The sequence below is a fragment of the Parasteatoda tepidariorum genome, chromosome 5 (assembly GCF_982258835.1).
Source record: "Parasteatoda tepidariorum strain Cologne lab strain chromosome 5, Ptep-v5.0, whole genome shotgun sequence".
NCBI classification, from domain to species: Eukaryota; Metazoa; Arthropoda; class Arachnida; order Araneae; family Theridiidae; genus Parasteatoda; species Parasteatoda tepidariorum.
The window spans coordinates 77190865-77205842 of record NC_141759.1 but is presented as its reverse complement, the minus strand read 5'-3'; the positions used below and the strand labels follow the sequence as shown (position 1 = coordinate 77205842).

At 31.3% G+C, this 14978-nt stretch overlaps 2 protein-coding genes across 2 annotated transcripts in view; both read left to right on the top strand.

Moving 5' to 3' along the window:
* The window catches only part of LOC107440000 (uncharacterized), a 77029-nt gene that overhangs the window by 53407 nt on the left and 8644 nt on the right, over positions 1 to 14978 (top strand). The gene's annotated exons all lie outside the window — the stretch shown is intronic.
* Positions 8059 to 14978, top strand: part of LOC107444287 (uncharacterized) — an 80251-nt gene continuing 73331 nt past the window's right edge. The window contains exon 1 of the mRNA XM_071185479.2: positions 8059 to 8244. The gene's annotated coding sequence lies outside the window, so the exon portion shown is untranslated. The remainder of the gene's footprint in view (positions 8245 to 14978) is intronic.

Sequence of the window (14978 nt, the reverse complement as noted above, 5' to 3'; positions counted from 1 at the left end):
AGTTGATTAAATTTTGTATTTGTGAAATTTTATTTTATCAAGTTTTTGTGAAGTGAAAATATCTTGTTAAAATGTGTTAAATAATTATATGCGTAAGTTTCCAAGTAGGCGTGTTACCCTAGCTGCCTACTTCTCCGGTTTCCTTTTCCTGGAAATAGTGACAAAACCAGGAATTATGTATTGACGTCTATAGACAGAACCATTTAATATTGTCTATCCTTAAAAAAATCATTTAGTGATTCTTAATTGCTTAAATACGGAATTTGTTATTTTACTACCACTTTAATTATTGTATGAAGTTAAAATATCTTTCAATATTTTTTAAAAGCTTAAAAACTGCTTGAAATATTTCTTTACATATATCACTTGAAAATTTAAGATACAAAAGCGGGAATTTTCCAACTAGATACAGTTATTAAACGTGGTGGTGAATATGGTTTTAATGAAATACATCTTATACATTTTTCAGCACTCTTTAAGTTTTTTAAAAAACGTACGAGCTTTGTCAGAGGTGAAAAGAACGCCACAAGAGTAATATATTAAAACGACTGCCTAATTTTTAAATTTCCTAGTCATATGGTTTTTGGGGGCCTTACCTCTCCATGATGTATTACTTTGTAACAATTTTATCAAAATATGGTTTATTTATGGTGTATTTGATGCATTAAAATTAAAAACATTTTTTTATGAAAATTTATGTTTTGCGATTAAATTTTTATTTAAAGAGTGGCTTTTGAATTTTAATTCTTTTGTTTCCTATTTAAAAGGGGTAAAGCATTTCTTAACACATAGAGTGTTCTTCGCTCTGTGCACGATCATGGGATACCAAGTTTGGGTATCTCGATCTTGATTAATTGTAGAAACGTGCATTTGCTTACTTTAGCAACTGTTCTTCCATTCTATTTTGAGTAAGCAATTTTCTTTGAGTATCAATTCCCTTAAATAACGCACTCTATATTATTTCACAAAGATTTCAACTGCGTCATTACACATTTCTTATATAAACACAAAAGCAAATACGAAGCCATGTAGAACATAAACAAACTAATTATTCATCGAAGTCAGTACACAATAACCAATTCACAATAGCAATACTATACAATTTGATAATTAGTACTAATTATCAAAATTAATAAAACATCACTGGCGTTAATAATAGCTTAGCCTTTTTTGTGCTTTTCACACAAGATATTAGTAACTTTTGTTTTGCTTTTTAGTATATTAATTATTTTTTCTTTTTCAGTTATCGTTGATTTTAAATTATATAATTTTATAAAAACACCTTTTAGGTAAACCGCATTACCTGTAAAGTGACATGGCTTGAAATATGTATAACAGTTAAATGTAACCAATTCTGTTATATACTTATTTTGACTAAAAGACATGCTTTTTCTAACATTAACAAACATTATTGGTACTATAAATATATACATTGTGGAGAGTCAATAATTCAGAACATACAACTGTGTGAAAAAAACACTTTATTAAAATGTTGTTTATTTTTGTTTTTACTGTAAATTTTGTTAAAATATGAAAGTACAAAATTATAAATGCGTGATATAATTATAATAAATGATAAAATAGTTCTGTGAAGATGCAAAAATGATGTAAAAAAATATTGTTTATGCTTTGAGAAATGTTGATTGGAAAATGAATTAAAAAGCTTAATTGTTGAATCCAAATGTATTTACCAAATATTACGTTCAAGAAATTATGTACGATAATTAAATGACATATCATGAGGCGATAGTTCAGTGAAATGATTCCAATAGTTTAACGTAATCCCAGTTGCCACTCTAACGTTTCAGCTCAGAGCAATATATTTCGATGTTAAAACTTTCCTACTTCCTAAATCTAACCCACTAATGATCAGCAAAAAAAAAAAAAAATGCGCGGAGACTCTCCGCTCGAAGAAGTTAAACTTCGTAACCTGCGATGTTAATTGTAGAAGAATCAGCAGTCGTAAAAGGATCACTAGTTCTATTCAACGACTCTTTTTCCTGCTCCGCTCGCTTCCGTGCTCTGTAATCACGGTAATATTGTGCATTTTTCCCTCGTGGACCTCTTGAACCAGTGGAAGTGCTTGTGGTTGCCTCATCATCTCGCCATGAAAAATGTATTAGTATTAATAATGTATGTGAATGCATTATGTAATTTCAAAAGAGAAAACCTAACAATCAATTGATATTCACAAGAGACGTACCTCGACACAACCTTAAATCCGTCGCATTGTCCGTGGGATTGTTTTCACTCAATTTTTACAATTGTTATCCACTAAATTTGAAAATAAAAAATACTACCCTATTAAATTTTATGTGTATCAAAACAAACTAAGAAAATATTTATAGAAGAACAATACTTTTATTATTTTTATGCTAGTGAGAACCAAAACAATATGGAAATGAATGAGGGAAAACTGGATCCTACTACGTGATTTCCCGGCCAATAAAAATGTATCGTTAAAGGTTTAACGTAACCTTGTTGGAAGTCGCATAAGAAGTATAACTTCAAAAAAAAAAAAAAAGAAAGAAAAACTAGACACTATACATATAAAAACTACCCACACGAAAAAAGTAATAGCACATATTTGCTTAAACCCTGTGGGTATTTCTTTCCGTTACTTAGCATTTCAGCTTTAATACTATTTACATTAAAATAAGCATTGAGCTTTAACACCAAATCAAAACATCTATAACATCATATGGTAAACAGAACTACCTTGTTTCTGCAAAATAAATCCTAATAATGAAACGTTCCTGTCACCACTTTTATCTTTTTGTTAAACGAAGCCGTCGTCCCACAAAGACGCTAGACACCTGTGTATTAAAGTGAACTTCAAAACTTCTGAATTTTTAAGTCTCACGAATCATTTGTCCCCTTTTTTAGAAATTTTACTAGAAATGCCGGATGGTATTATCATAACAAAAATGGCCTTAACCCCTTCCCTCTCACTCCCGTCGAAATCACAGTGTGAGCAGTCGTCTCCTATTTCTTGTGCCCATGATATTCCCGGGCTAGAGAGTTCAAGAGTAAAGCCTCAAAAAGGTTTAAATGTATCCATATCTTGTACCCGTAACTTTTTATTTCACGTTTTACACGCTAGATGGCTGCACCAAACTATTTGTAATGTAACTGCAGATAGTTAGCTTATTTCAAACTAGATGTCAGCAGCATCTAAATACATGTATTTGTGATCTGTATTTCGTACTCTTAGCTCAGCTACTTATGTTTTTTTTTATTACCAGTGGTTTGCGTTCTGTGATAAAATAATTCAATATTGTGTACATTTTGGAGTGAGAGTTAAATGGACATACGGAGTTTTAAATTATTTCAAGCTAAAAAAATTTCAAAAATCAAAAATGAATACATATGTTATACATACACCTTTTCCATATAATTTTCTTGAATTTATAAAAAAAGTATTTTTGCGACCGTTATCTTAAAATTAATATCATCGTTAAGGTGTTAACTTAAATAAGTGTTTGAAATTTACTTTCCAAAAAAAAATTTTACTTATTGACTTAAGTTCAAATTTTAAGAATAATATTCTTTACTAAAGTATATCTTCTTAATTATAACCGTAAAAAATATATAAATAATTAAAAAAAAATTTTTAAAAATTAGAGAAAAATTTTTTCGCAGTAAAAACAAATTGTGACATTAGTGGAGGAAAGAATTCTTCAAAGTGAAAGTAGAATAAGAGAAATGATATCTATTGTCTTATCTGCACTTAAATTCAAGTGATAGGCAAACACATGATATCCATACATTAATCATTATTTAAGATACGAAAGTTTCCAAAATTAACTTCCAAAGATACTTTCACATTGAATAATTTTTACCGTTTTTTTGCTACACGAATCGACAGCTTAATTTCGGGTTTTATTAATCCTCACTTTTCTCTTATTACTACCAATTTCCATAGGCGAAGGTCGAGTGATATTTTAGGACGACACACTGCTTTTTTTCTGCTAGAAAATAGCTCTAGAATTCTAAAAAATTGAAAATTATATATTAAAAGTATCAAGAAGAATTAATTTTCCTTAAATAAAAAAAACCTTATGGGGATTAAGAAAAGGCATTTTTTTGTTTCTAAAATTCAGATGTTTTAGAAAGATGATTGAGGGAGTGCTTGAGCACAACCCCTTCCTTGACATCTATGTGTTTCTTCTACCGTATGCTTCTGATTAAACAATACGTCCATTGTTTGCTATAGTAAATACTAGTTCAAATATTCTGAGTTTCCATTTAAAAAAAGAAATAATCATAATAAAAAAAACCTTAATGAGATGTATTTCACTTTTTATTTTAGTTGAGAGACAGAAAAAAGGCCAAAAGTGTCCGCGATTTTGAATTGTATTGCAAAGAATGCCATAATTTTTAAAGAAAAAAAGTTCGTTCTCAATTGTAGTGGTAATTGCAATTATTTTAAAAATTACAATGCTTCACGCGTTTTTTAATATCGTGGTTTTTCATTGAAGATTTCTGGATTGTATTCTTAATGACTTCAAATAAGAAGATAATTGAAGAACTGAGTGTATAAACCAGGTAATCCAAATCCAGAAACTAGGCACTAGAGACATATTTCGGTCCCCATTCATCATGAACTTTTTAGCGTTTAGAAGTTCCGGATTCTTTAAAGAGCTCAGGATCGTAGTTTTTTGTTAAAAATTTCTGGATTGTATTCTAATGACTTCAAATAAGAAGATAATTGAAGAACTGAGTGTATAAACCAGGTAATCCAGATACTGAGCACTTAAAACATATTTCGGTCCCCATTCATCATGAACTTTTTAGCTTTTAGAAGATCCTGATTCTTTAAAGAGCTCAGGATCGTAGTTTTCCGCTAAAGATTTCTGGATTGTATTCTCAATGACTTCAAATAAGATGATTGAAGAACTGAGTGTATAAACCAGGTAATCCAGATCCAGAAACTGGACATTTAAGAGATATCTCGGTTCCCATTCATCACGAACTTTTTAGCTTTTAGAAGATCCTGATTCCTTAAAGAGTTTTGGATCGTTGTTTTTTATGTTAAAGATTTCTGGATTGTATTCTCAATGACTTCAAATAAGATGATTGAAGAACTGAGTGTATAAACCAGGTAATCCAGATCCAGAAACTGGGCATTTAAGAGATATTTCGATTCCCATTCATCATGAACTTTTTACCGTTTAGAAGATCCGGATTCTTTAAAGAGCTCAGGATCGTAGTTTTCCGCTAAAGATTTCTGTATTGTATTCTCAAAGACTTCAAATAAGAAGATAATTGAAGAACTGAGTGTATAAACCAGGTAATCCCGATCAAGAAACTGGGACATATTTCGGTCCCCATTCATCATGAACTTTTCAGCGTTTAGAAGCGTTAGGTGGTTGGAACGCAAAGGAGTAGAAAAGAGGCATTTTGCCACCATATACAAGAAGTTTATACTTTTTTACGTCTTGGAGAGAGTTGCATCACCGCATAAGTGGGCTGCTGTATCTTATTCTGATGTCCTCTGGTAACACAACAAGAAGAAAAAAAAGTTATAAAAGAAGTTCGCATTTAATTTTGTTTTATGCTGGTGTGAAGATAATCAATTTTTAGATAGCAACGATGCGCATGATCTATCTGACTTTAATTAATTTTCGTAGTATCTTATTTTCTCATTTTGTCAAATTATCAAGCAGAGTGAGTGACATATTGCACCCGGTAGGCGACACGCGTGTTAGTATCATGGTTGTCTTATCATGGATAGTTGAAAAAGAGGAGAAGAAGTTATTATAAATATTATGAATACTGCAATATTTATGTTAGAATGCTTTTTTTATTATACAGGGTGTCTCAGCTAAACGTTTCAGAACTCCTAAGAGGGGTAGAGTGCATCCAGACGACTCGAAATCATATAGCAATGCGGGGTCGGAAATGCTTTCCAGAGGCGGTAGATGGCGTTGTACGAAAGTTCCGAGCTTTCCAGTGCGTTGGCCTCTTCGGTCACCCGACCTATCATGTCTTGCTTTTTATTTCTGCGGTCATATGAAAGCGCTGGCTCATGGCACCCCTGTTGACAATGCTGAGGAGCTGGTTGTAAGAATTGAAGTAGCTGCGGAGAAATTCGAGATATGCTTGGAGTATTGTTGCATGTTCGGATGTCCATGCGCCGGTGATGTGAGGTGCGCATTGAAGCCGGTGGCAGAAACTTCGAACGCTTACTTTGATCCATGTACCTTATGCTTATTTCAATGTATTATTAAAAAGATTTTTCACTTACGGTCTCTTTTCTTTTTGGTGCTTCTGTGTACATTACCGCTTCAGGAAAGCATTTCGGACCCCGCATTGCTATATGATTTCGAGTCATCAGGATGCACTCTACCACTCTTAGGAATTTTGAAGCGCTTAACTGAGGCACCCCGTATATTATAATTGTTGAGAAACGAAAGAAGCTTTTAACTTCCTATTATCATTTTGGTCGAAGCAAATTTTGCATGGGCAAAAAGGACTCCAACAACGATCTTTGAAATTGTGTCAACAGTTTTGCCAGGCAAAATCTTCCAAAACATTTGAAGCTAAAAGTGAAATTGCTTACATAGAATTAGTATCAAAGTTTTGCTATATATTTTTTCTAATCCCTGTAGAGTTTGGGCTGCCTATTTGTTATTACTTTAATAAAATCATCAGTATCAATCATTAGTACGAATGCACTCGAAAGTATCATCTAATTTGGAACAGAGAGAGTAATAAAATATTACTACTTTTTGAAATAAAACTCTTTTATATAATTTTTATCGTTGATAATGAAAATACGGTACATAGACAATTTCCTCAGTAAGTGGTAAATACAGTTATTCCAAAAAATGACCAGTTTAAAATATGAAATGGAAATAAATGGATTTTTTTTTTTAATTTTCATAGGGCTGCCATCTTTGTACACTTTTTGTTAAAATTTATTCTAGTTGTAACTAAGTTTATGTTTTAATGTATTATTTTTAATTTATTTAATCTTATTTTCCTCACCACTAAATACCCAAGATTTAAAAGTTCATATGCAACGTCACTTTGTTCCAGCTCCTCCATGGTGAGGTTTTTTAAATGTTGGCAAAATTTCCAAATATTCGGAGAGCTTTGGTTTTTAAATGTCTACCTCTTTATAAAATATTTTACAAAAAGAGTAGTAGTTCACAGGATTGTATACATAGGTTTTTTATATGCCTGATATATTTGTTTTTATATGTATGATATAGTTTGTCTAAAGTAAGAACTCATCTAGCCCTTCGTCTGACCCATGGTGGTAACTATGGTAACGAGGTATAACTATTTCATGTAGGGATGTGGGGTCATTGTTTAGGACAGGTTTTGGCTCGGATCGACGAGAGAAAGGGAATATTTTTCTTCGGTCTACTGTGTTAATCTCAAGAGTGAATGGGAAAAGTGCTATTCTTCCCCCTGAAATGAGCTATTCTTGTTTCCATAGCAACAGACGGTCTCATACTTAGTGGCGCGGGGAGTTCTTCCCCTCAACAAACTATACATAGCATAACAATATACCTACAAATTGACTTATAAGCAACGATTTCATATCTCTATGAATGTTATTTCACAGTTGTGGAAAGTTATTTAACACGTTCACGTTAGATTGTCTCCTCTTGGCAGCGCACCGGAGTAAAAACTGGTAACAATAGATTTCATTTTTTAGTTTTTTTTCCGGGAATAATAAAAATCCATAATTACTAATTCTTTTTAACGGATGCAATTTTTATATTGAATTGCTTCTTCGCTGTGATAAATTTTCTTACGGTGAATTGCTATTGTTGAGAATAGATTAACTCCTCCCGAATATTATCTAATATTGAAATAGTTCTTCTACCAGTATTTTCTCTTTTCCCGTACCAGTATTTTCACTTTTCCCGGCGTGAACGTGTTAAAATGTTTCTGACCCCTTCCTTTTCTTTTTTCCTCGAAATAAGTAAATAAATAAAATAAAGATAGAACAACAAAGAACGGGTTTAGAATTACACAGAAAAAAAAAGAAATAATGAAATAATCAGTTATGAGAAGGTTCAACTCTTTATAGTATCGCAAACATCTTTATCGCAAGCCAGATAAGATAAATATTGGTGCTTCATTACCTAAGGAAATAAAATATCTATCATTTGAAGTTTTAACTTCTTGGAAACTCTTCACTTCTTATTTTGTTGTTGAATGTGAGTTCATTTGATTTGGTATTTTATGCAAGGATAGTTTTCATGCGTATTAAAATTATGTGAGGTAAGATAAATGTTTTGACATAGATTTGTAATGAAAATTTATTGTTCTTTTTCATAAACTGTATTTGTTGTCCTCAACTTTCAATTCTCCCACCCTAAGTGAATTAACTATAACCTACTGTAATATTCTCCATTTTTTACGCTCTATATAATTTGCAATAGTTAATTATAATTAAAAATATTTCTTTAAATTTATATATGGTTATCAAATTCAAATTTATACATAGTTTTCTACAAATTGTTTTTAGTTATTTTTTTTTATTATTGAAAACAAATTGTCATTTTTTTTTCAATTCATGCTTATTCGTTTGAAATGTATTATATAAATATTGTAATAATGCATAATGAACAGAATCTAATGAATAATGAATCTAATAAATTTTTGAATCTAATGAATAATGAGCAGGAAAAAAAAACAATTGAAAATGTTGCTGAGATATTTCAGGCTACGAAGCGAAGGAAAAAGAAATCACGTGAAAAAAACTATTGATTTATTAGCCAGAATTTTATTTTGTTAAGTTCTTTTCATGTGCAAACCTCAAATAAATGCATTATAATGTATATAACAGCTATGTCAACATTTCCGGATTCAACAAAATGTTTAAAAAACTGTAAAGAACTACAAATTAAAATTTAAACATTTTCGGTTAATTTTGTCCACTTTTAAAAACGCCTAACTCTGCTTAACTGTAACAAAGTGCCCTAACATAACATAAAACGTATAAGCATAACATATAAAACATAAGCCTTTGATTTTTTTCCAATATTTTCATAGCTTTTCTTGACTAAAATCTCTATTCTTTTGATCCCGTTTTCACAGTTGCGAATCGTATACAAGTTCCTCAAAGTCTGCAAAAATTTAAAAAGCGGCAACATAAGTTTCATGTGACCTGAGAACTGTTTTATTTTAATTTAACTTTAAGTTTTGGAAACGCAGCTGGTTAGTCTTACAGAGATGCCAACTGCTCCACTTTCTGCAATTTTTTTCGATAAAATGGCTGCAAATTAAATAGTAAAACATGAAGAATAAGGAAAATTATGTCAACTCTTTAAAAATCGTCACCATGAGAGAACTGCAGTTAAGTTGCATTTCATATGATAGTTTGAAAGTTTGATATGAAGCGGGGAACAATTACTTAAAATTATAAATACTGAACTAAATATAACTTCAATTTAGATACCACTAGAAAATATTTCTTTACCAAGCAGAGCAAGTTGGTATTTCTGATTTTAACATCTAGTTATACAGGGTTGCTAAATCCTCCGCTTTCTGCACAGTTTATAATAAATTGGTAACAAATAAAATAGTAAAACACTTGAATAAGAATAATTACTCCTACTCTTTGAAAGATTATTTACGAGTTAAATGCAAAACAATTGCATTTCCTATGGTGCTTTGAGGTTTCGATCTGTAGTGGTGGAAAAATGACTTGAAACGAAAAATACTAAACTAAAAATAACTCTAATTTCGTTACAACTAGAAAATAAATCTTCACAAAGCGGAGCAAGTAGGCATCTCTGGTTATATGGAGTTCTTAGTGGAAGAAGCAAGTAAGAGACATTTTCATGAGTATTTATTAATCAAAGGAATAACATAAAATGGTCGCGTGAATATGGATTTTCTGAACCGGTGCAGTATGGCTAGAATAGCAACATTAATTCAACATATGTTACAAACCACTAGAAATGTAAATTTAATTATTTTTAAATGTTCGGTACTAACAAGAGATGCTAACTTGCTCCTGACAGCAAATATATGTTTTAAAGTGGTAGTTTATCAAGTGTGATTCTTGGTTTGATAAATTAAATTTAGTAGATTTTTTTCCCACCACTATTTCTAAATAATTCGTAGGCTTATATAATTCACCACTTTATAATACTTAAGTAATGCTATACCTTTGAAAAGCAAGCAAAAGTAGTCAAATATTTGCAAAATTTACTTTGCAGTTATTTACAGTTTTTTTCATTATTGTGGCGTGTCCGGAGCAGTTGGCATCTCTGATGTTATGTTATACCTCTTAAAAAGCAAAAGTAGTCAAATATTTGCAAAATTTTCTTTGTAGTTATCTGCCGTTTTTTTAAAATTATTCTTGCGTGTCCGGAGCAGTTGGCATCTATACACTTAGTTATCCTCAAACCAGGGGCCTTCCTGGCCGAGCGGTGTCAAACGCCATGCAAAGCGTGGAGTTTCCTCGTGCTGTCCTTCTCTGTATAGTGCTATCTGTGCTTTTTATTTGAACAAGTTTTATAAGCCTGCAATTCCTAGCACACAATCCTGCAAATGTTTGAATTCTAACAAACAGTTCCCTTAAACAAACAGCTAAAGTAAGTCACTTCACTTAGTCTGAGGTCTCACTTGCTAATGTTACACCTGACTAAAATTTGCTGTTCCATATAAAAGTAACCGTTTGAACTCCAACATCAAAAGTCAACGCTCTAAAACTTAAAATTTTATATCTTAATAACTAATAACAACATTATTTTATGAATTTTGGAAATTATGCAAAACTATTGCATAATAGCCTGTGGATAGCCGAGTTGGAATTCGGTCCACTGGTAGTTGCACCTATATTGCCTTTTATTTTCTTTCAATATTAATGTTTGTGTCCTCGAAATACTAGACTATATGCCTAGTCATATTATTATTGTATCTTTTGAGTCACGTCAAATTAGATGAATCATTGAGAGTTTACCAGGACTAGTACTGTGTAACCAGAATAATTCGAAATTGCTTTAAAGATTTAGTGTTTACATTAATTTAAACAGCATATTAAAGCATTGGCGGAAAAGATTAATTTAATAGAATTGATTTTGTTTTCCCTGTAATTTCAACATAACTAATCCACATTAGTTTTAAGTATACTTGCATGGCTTTCATTTTAAGTTATTATTAGCGCTGCCTTCCAATGAGTATATAACAACATAAATAAGATATCTCTTTTTTTCTTTTCTTTTTTTTTCTTCCTGATAACGATTCTCCACTTACGCTTCAATCACTCAAGTCCTGATATATCTTTTTAATTTATTCATTTATTTATTTGTTTTGTATGATTTAGTTTTCCCTCAATCTTATTCCATTGCTTTTATCTTTTTCCATATTGTGGTCACCCTGTTATTTATACTTAAAAAATCATGGTAAAAATGAGGAGTTTTTTACTACTAATATCTTGTTTTTTTTTTTGTTTTTTTTTTCGTTTTTTTTTCGAAAATTAGTGGCTTTGGGACTGTTAGAAATTTATTATTCAATGAATTGAAGTTACTTTATTATTTCATTTTTCATACTTGTCTTGGTCAGATCAACATATTTTTGTTTTCAAAAAAGTATCAATGGTAGAAATACATCAAATTACTTTATTATTTCATTTTTCATACTTGTCTTGGTCAGGTCAACATATTTTTGTTTTCAAAAAAGTATCAATGGTAGAAATACATCAAATTACTTTATTATTTAATTTTCATACTTGTCTTGGTCTGGTCAACATATTTTTGCTTTCAAAAAAGTATCAATGGTAGAAATAAATCTTTTCTGAAGCTGAAATGATTGATTCAAAGCTTCTTATTTTGAGTCCGGGGTAACATGTTAATCGATTACATCGGGGAACAAATTTTTTGTTGCATTTTTGCGAGTATTTGATCTCACCTATTTCGAGTGTGAGTATTTCAAATCTGAAAATAGTTTTGTTTCAAAGGCTACAGATTTACTTTTCAGAATTACGTTTTTAATTTAGTTTATTTTTGTCCGAATACATAAGTTACATAAAGAACATATGAGTTCAAATACATGCTCATACATTCTTCTGCTCCTTTGAAAGTAACACTTAAAACACTTATGACCCTAATGTATTGCATTATAATCTGAAATGAATTTTCGCTCTCTTCCTACCACTCCCTACGTAGCAGAGAAGTGGTAACGCTTAGCTTCACTTGAGTGAATTTTAAAATTTTTAGTTAGGAATATTTAATTAAATTGCATTAAAACTATAGCTTCTAAACTTAAAAACATCGAAGTGAAAGTTCTAAAATCCATAAAAAAATCTCGTGTAACATAAAATAACATGGAAAATCAATTGCTTTATAGCGTTACTTATTATTCTTGTTGTATGTTTTTTTTAAAAATTTAAAAACTTGTATAAAGGGTAGTCCCAGTCAGGAAAACTTTTAAAAAAAAGTCCGAAGAAATGTTTCATGAAGTTATTGTAAACTCATGTTTGCAGAGTCATATTTGCATATCCTAAATTCATATTTTCAATTGTTTGCATAGCCGTCAACTTAGTCATCCACCCTCAAGCAGAAAAACGAAATTAGTTGAAAAATAAATATAATCAGCAAATATTTCTAGCTTTCTTCTAGATTTTTTACAGTAAATTTCTGTTAAAATCCGTACTTGATACCAATTTTTTTTTCTAATTATAAAGGATTTTTTTTAATTCGTCATGATTATAAATAGTTTCTTTTTTTAAATCTAAATTTAATTCACTTTCAATTTAATGGTAGTTGGTTACCGCCATGGTTCAGTAGCTTGAGCACTGAACTGTCATTGTGAAGAACTGGGTTTGATCCCCGGAGGCGGCTTGAAGCCCACCCAATGGGTACCCGCTTGTCTGGGAAGTAAAGGCGGCCTGTGTGCAGTGCTTACTGCATTACCACAATCATGCCGTTGATCTCAAAATCGTAAAGCCTCAACCTTCATCCCCCTGGCCCACATCGGGCTGTTGCGGAAATCCTTTAATTTTTTTTTGGGGGGGGGTTACCCACTCACAAGTAAACAAAATTATAGGAATAGATCATTTGAAGAAGTTGATATCATCTTGTTAAGTGCCAGAGGTTTCCAAAGATCATGAGCGGTGTGAAAAAGCGCTGAATAAAAACAACATTGCATTTAAAAATTTACTTGAAATGTACTGTTTCAACAATCTATTAACTTCACATGCTTAAAGTTGTGTTGTAATCAATTTAGATGCGGTGATGCCTTATATCTTTATAAGGCCGTGGTAAGTATAGTTCCCACCAACTTCATTAATTTTTAAATGTCAATTAGATATTTTATCACCTTCCTCTTATGCTGCCATCTACTGATTACGTCAGACTATACAAAAATAAGAAAAACAGAACATAACATTTGGTAGATACTGCTTATATACTGTTATGTAAGCTTTGTTTTCATAAATGTGGGTAACAGTATGGGTTAGCCAGGAATCAAGAAGAGCGGTCAACATGGGGAGCCATTTTCTCTTGATATCAATCTTTGATCATATCTCATCGAGTTTGTTAGTAGTCATAAACACCGAATTTGTAAATTCGGTTATTTATAAGAGCAATGATTATAAGAGCAATTTGTAAGAGTTCTTCATATCAATCTTTGATCATATCTCATCGAGTTTGTTAGTAGTCATAAACACCGAATTTGTAAATTCGGTTATTTATAGGATCACGCGTTCAAGTTTATGGTCAGTTCCTTACAGCGAACTCCACCCGTTCTCCCACTGAAAAAAGCTGATTCAAATATTACATTAATATTCGATAGTAAGCCTAAATTACTTCGTTCTTATAGATAAATCAGAAGCCTAAAAATATTCTAACAAAATGAAACTAAAAAGATGTTTGTAACTTACCGTAAACTCATTAACGAATTCAAAAAAAAAAAAAAAAGAACAGATACATTCAAACAATTTCTTGGCTCTTCATGAACTCATAATAATTGTCACTTCATGGATTTATGAGTAACACTTCATAAATTAGTAATGAATGATACTTCATGAACACATAATGAATAAAAACTTTAGGAACTCATAATAAATTACACTTCATGAACTCATGATGAATGACATTTCATGTACTGATAATGAATGGCACTTCATAATGAAAACTATATATCATAGTTTCAAAATTTACGGAATGATTAGAGGTTCCGTTCCATAATTGCGTCACTCAATAGATCCATGCTAGCTACGCAATAATTTTTGTTTGTCTGATTTTTAAAACAAAATTCAAAATTATTCAATTAAAAGGTCCTCTAATTTTTATTGTACCGACGCAGATTTAATTCCCGATGCAATTGGGATAAAATTTAAACCTAATTCTTTTTCTAAGTAATTTTTTTTTCTTCATAATCCTCCGTGAACAGCAACCCCAATTCTTAGGGTTTACGACTACTAATGTTCAATTCCGTAGTCTTGTAATTTTGAACCCAATCCAGAAGACAAGTATTGGGAGAAATTTGCTTTCGTGGAGGACTTTTTGATGGAACTAACAAGCAGTTGTGTTACATAAGAAGGAAAACCACGAAAACCTCCCGCGGTAAGTCTGAAAGCAAGGGGACTCTAATCCATTATCCGTCTACCACTGAGGATATTTTACGTCAACACTGTGGCCGGATGTGGAATTTGTATCGACCAGCCATTGCTGGGATTCGAATCCAGTTCACCTCATTGAACGGCGAAAGCTCTATCTGAACATTCTTAGTTACTATTGTAACTTCAGTTACAAACAAGATTTTCTTTAAACATGTATTTAATTTTTGGTTACCAAAACAACTGTTGCTAAATGTTTTCAGCAAAAAAGGATTAAAAATTGAGAACTTAGGATATGCGCATGCTTGTCCAAGAACATTTTTAATTGCTCTTTACTCAAAAAAAATTCTGAACAACTGCCTATGGAAGCAAATATTGCTAAAATTAAAAACTGTAGATAATTTGAGTATTGCTTTTGCTTGCTTTAACACGTTGAATGGCTCTC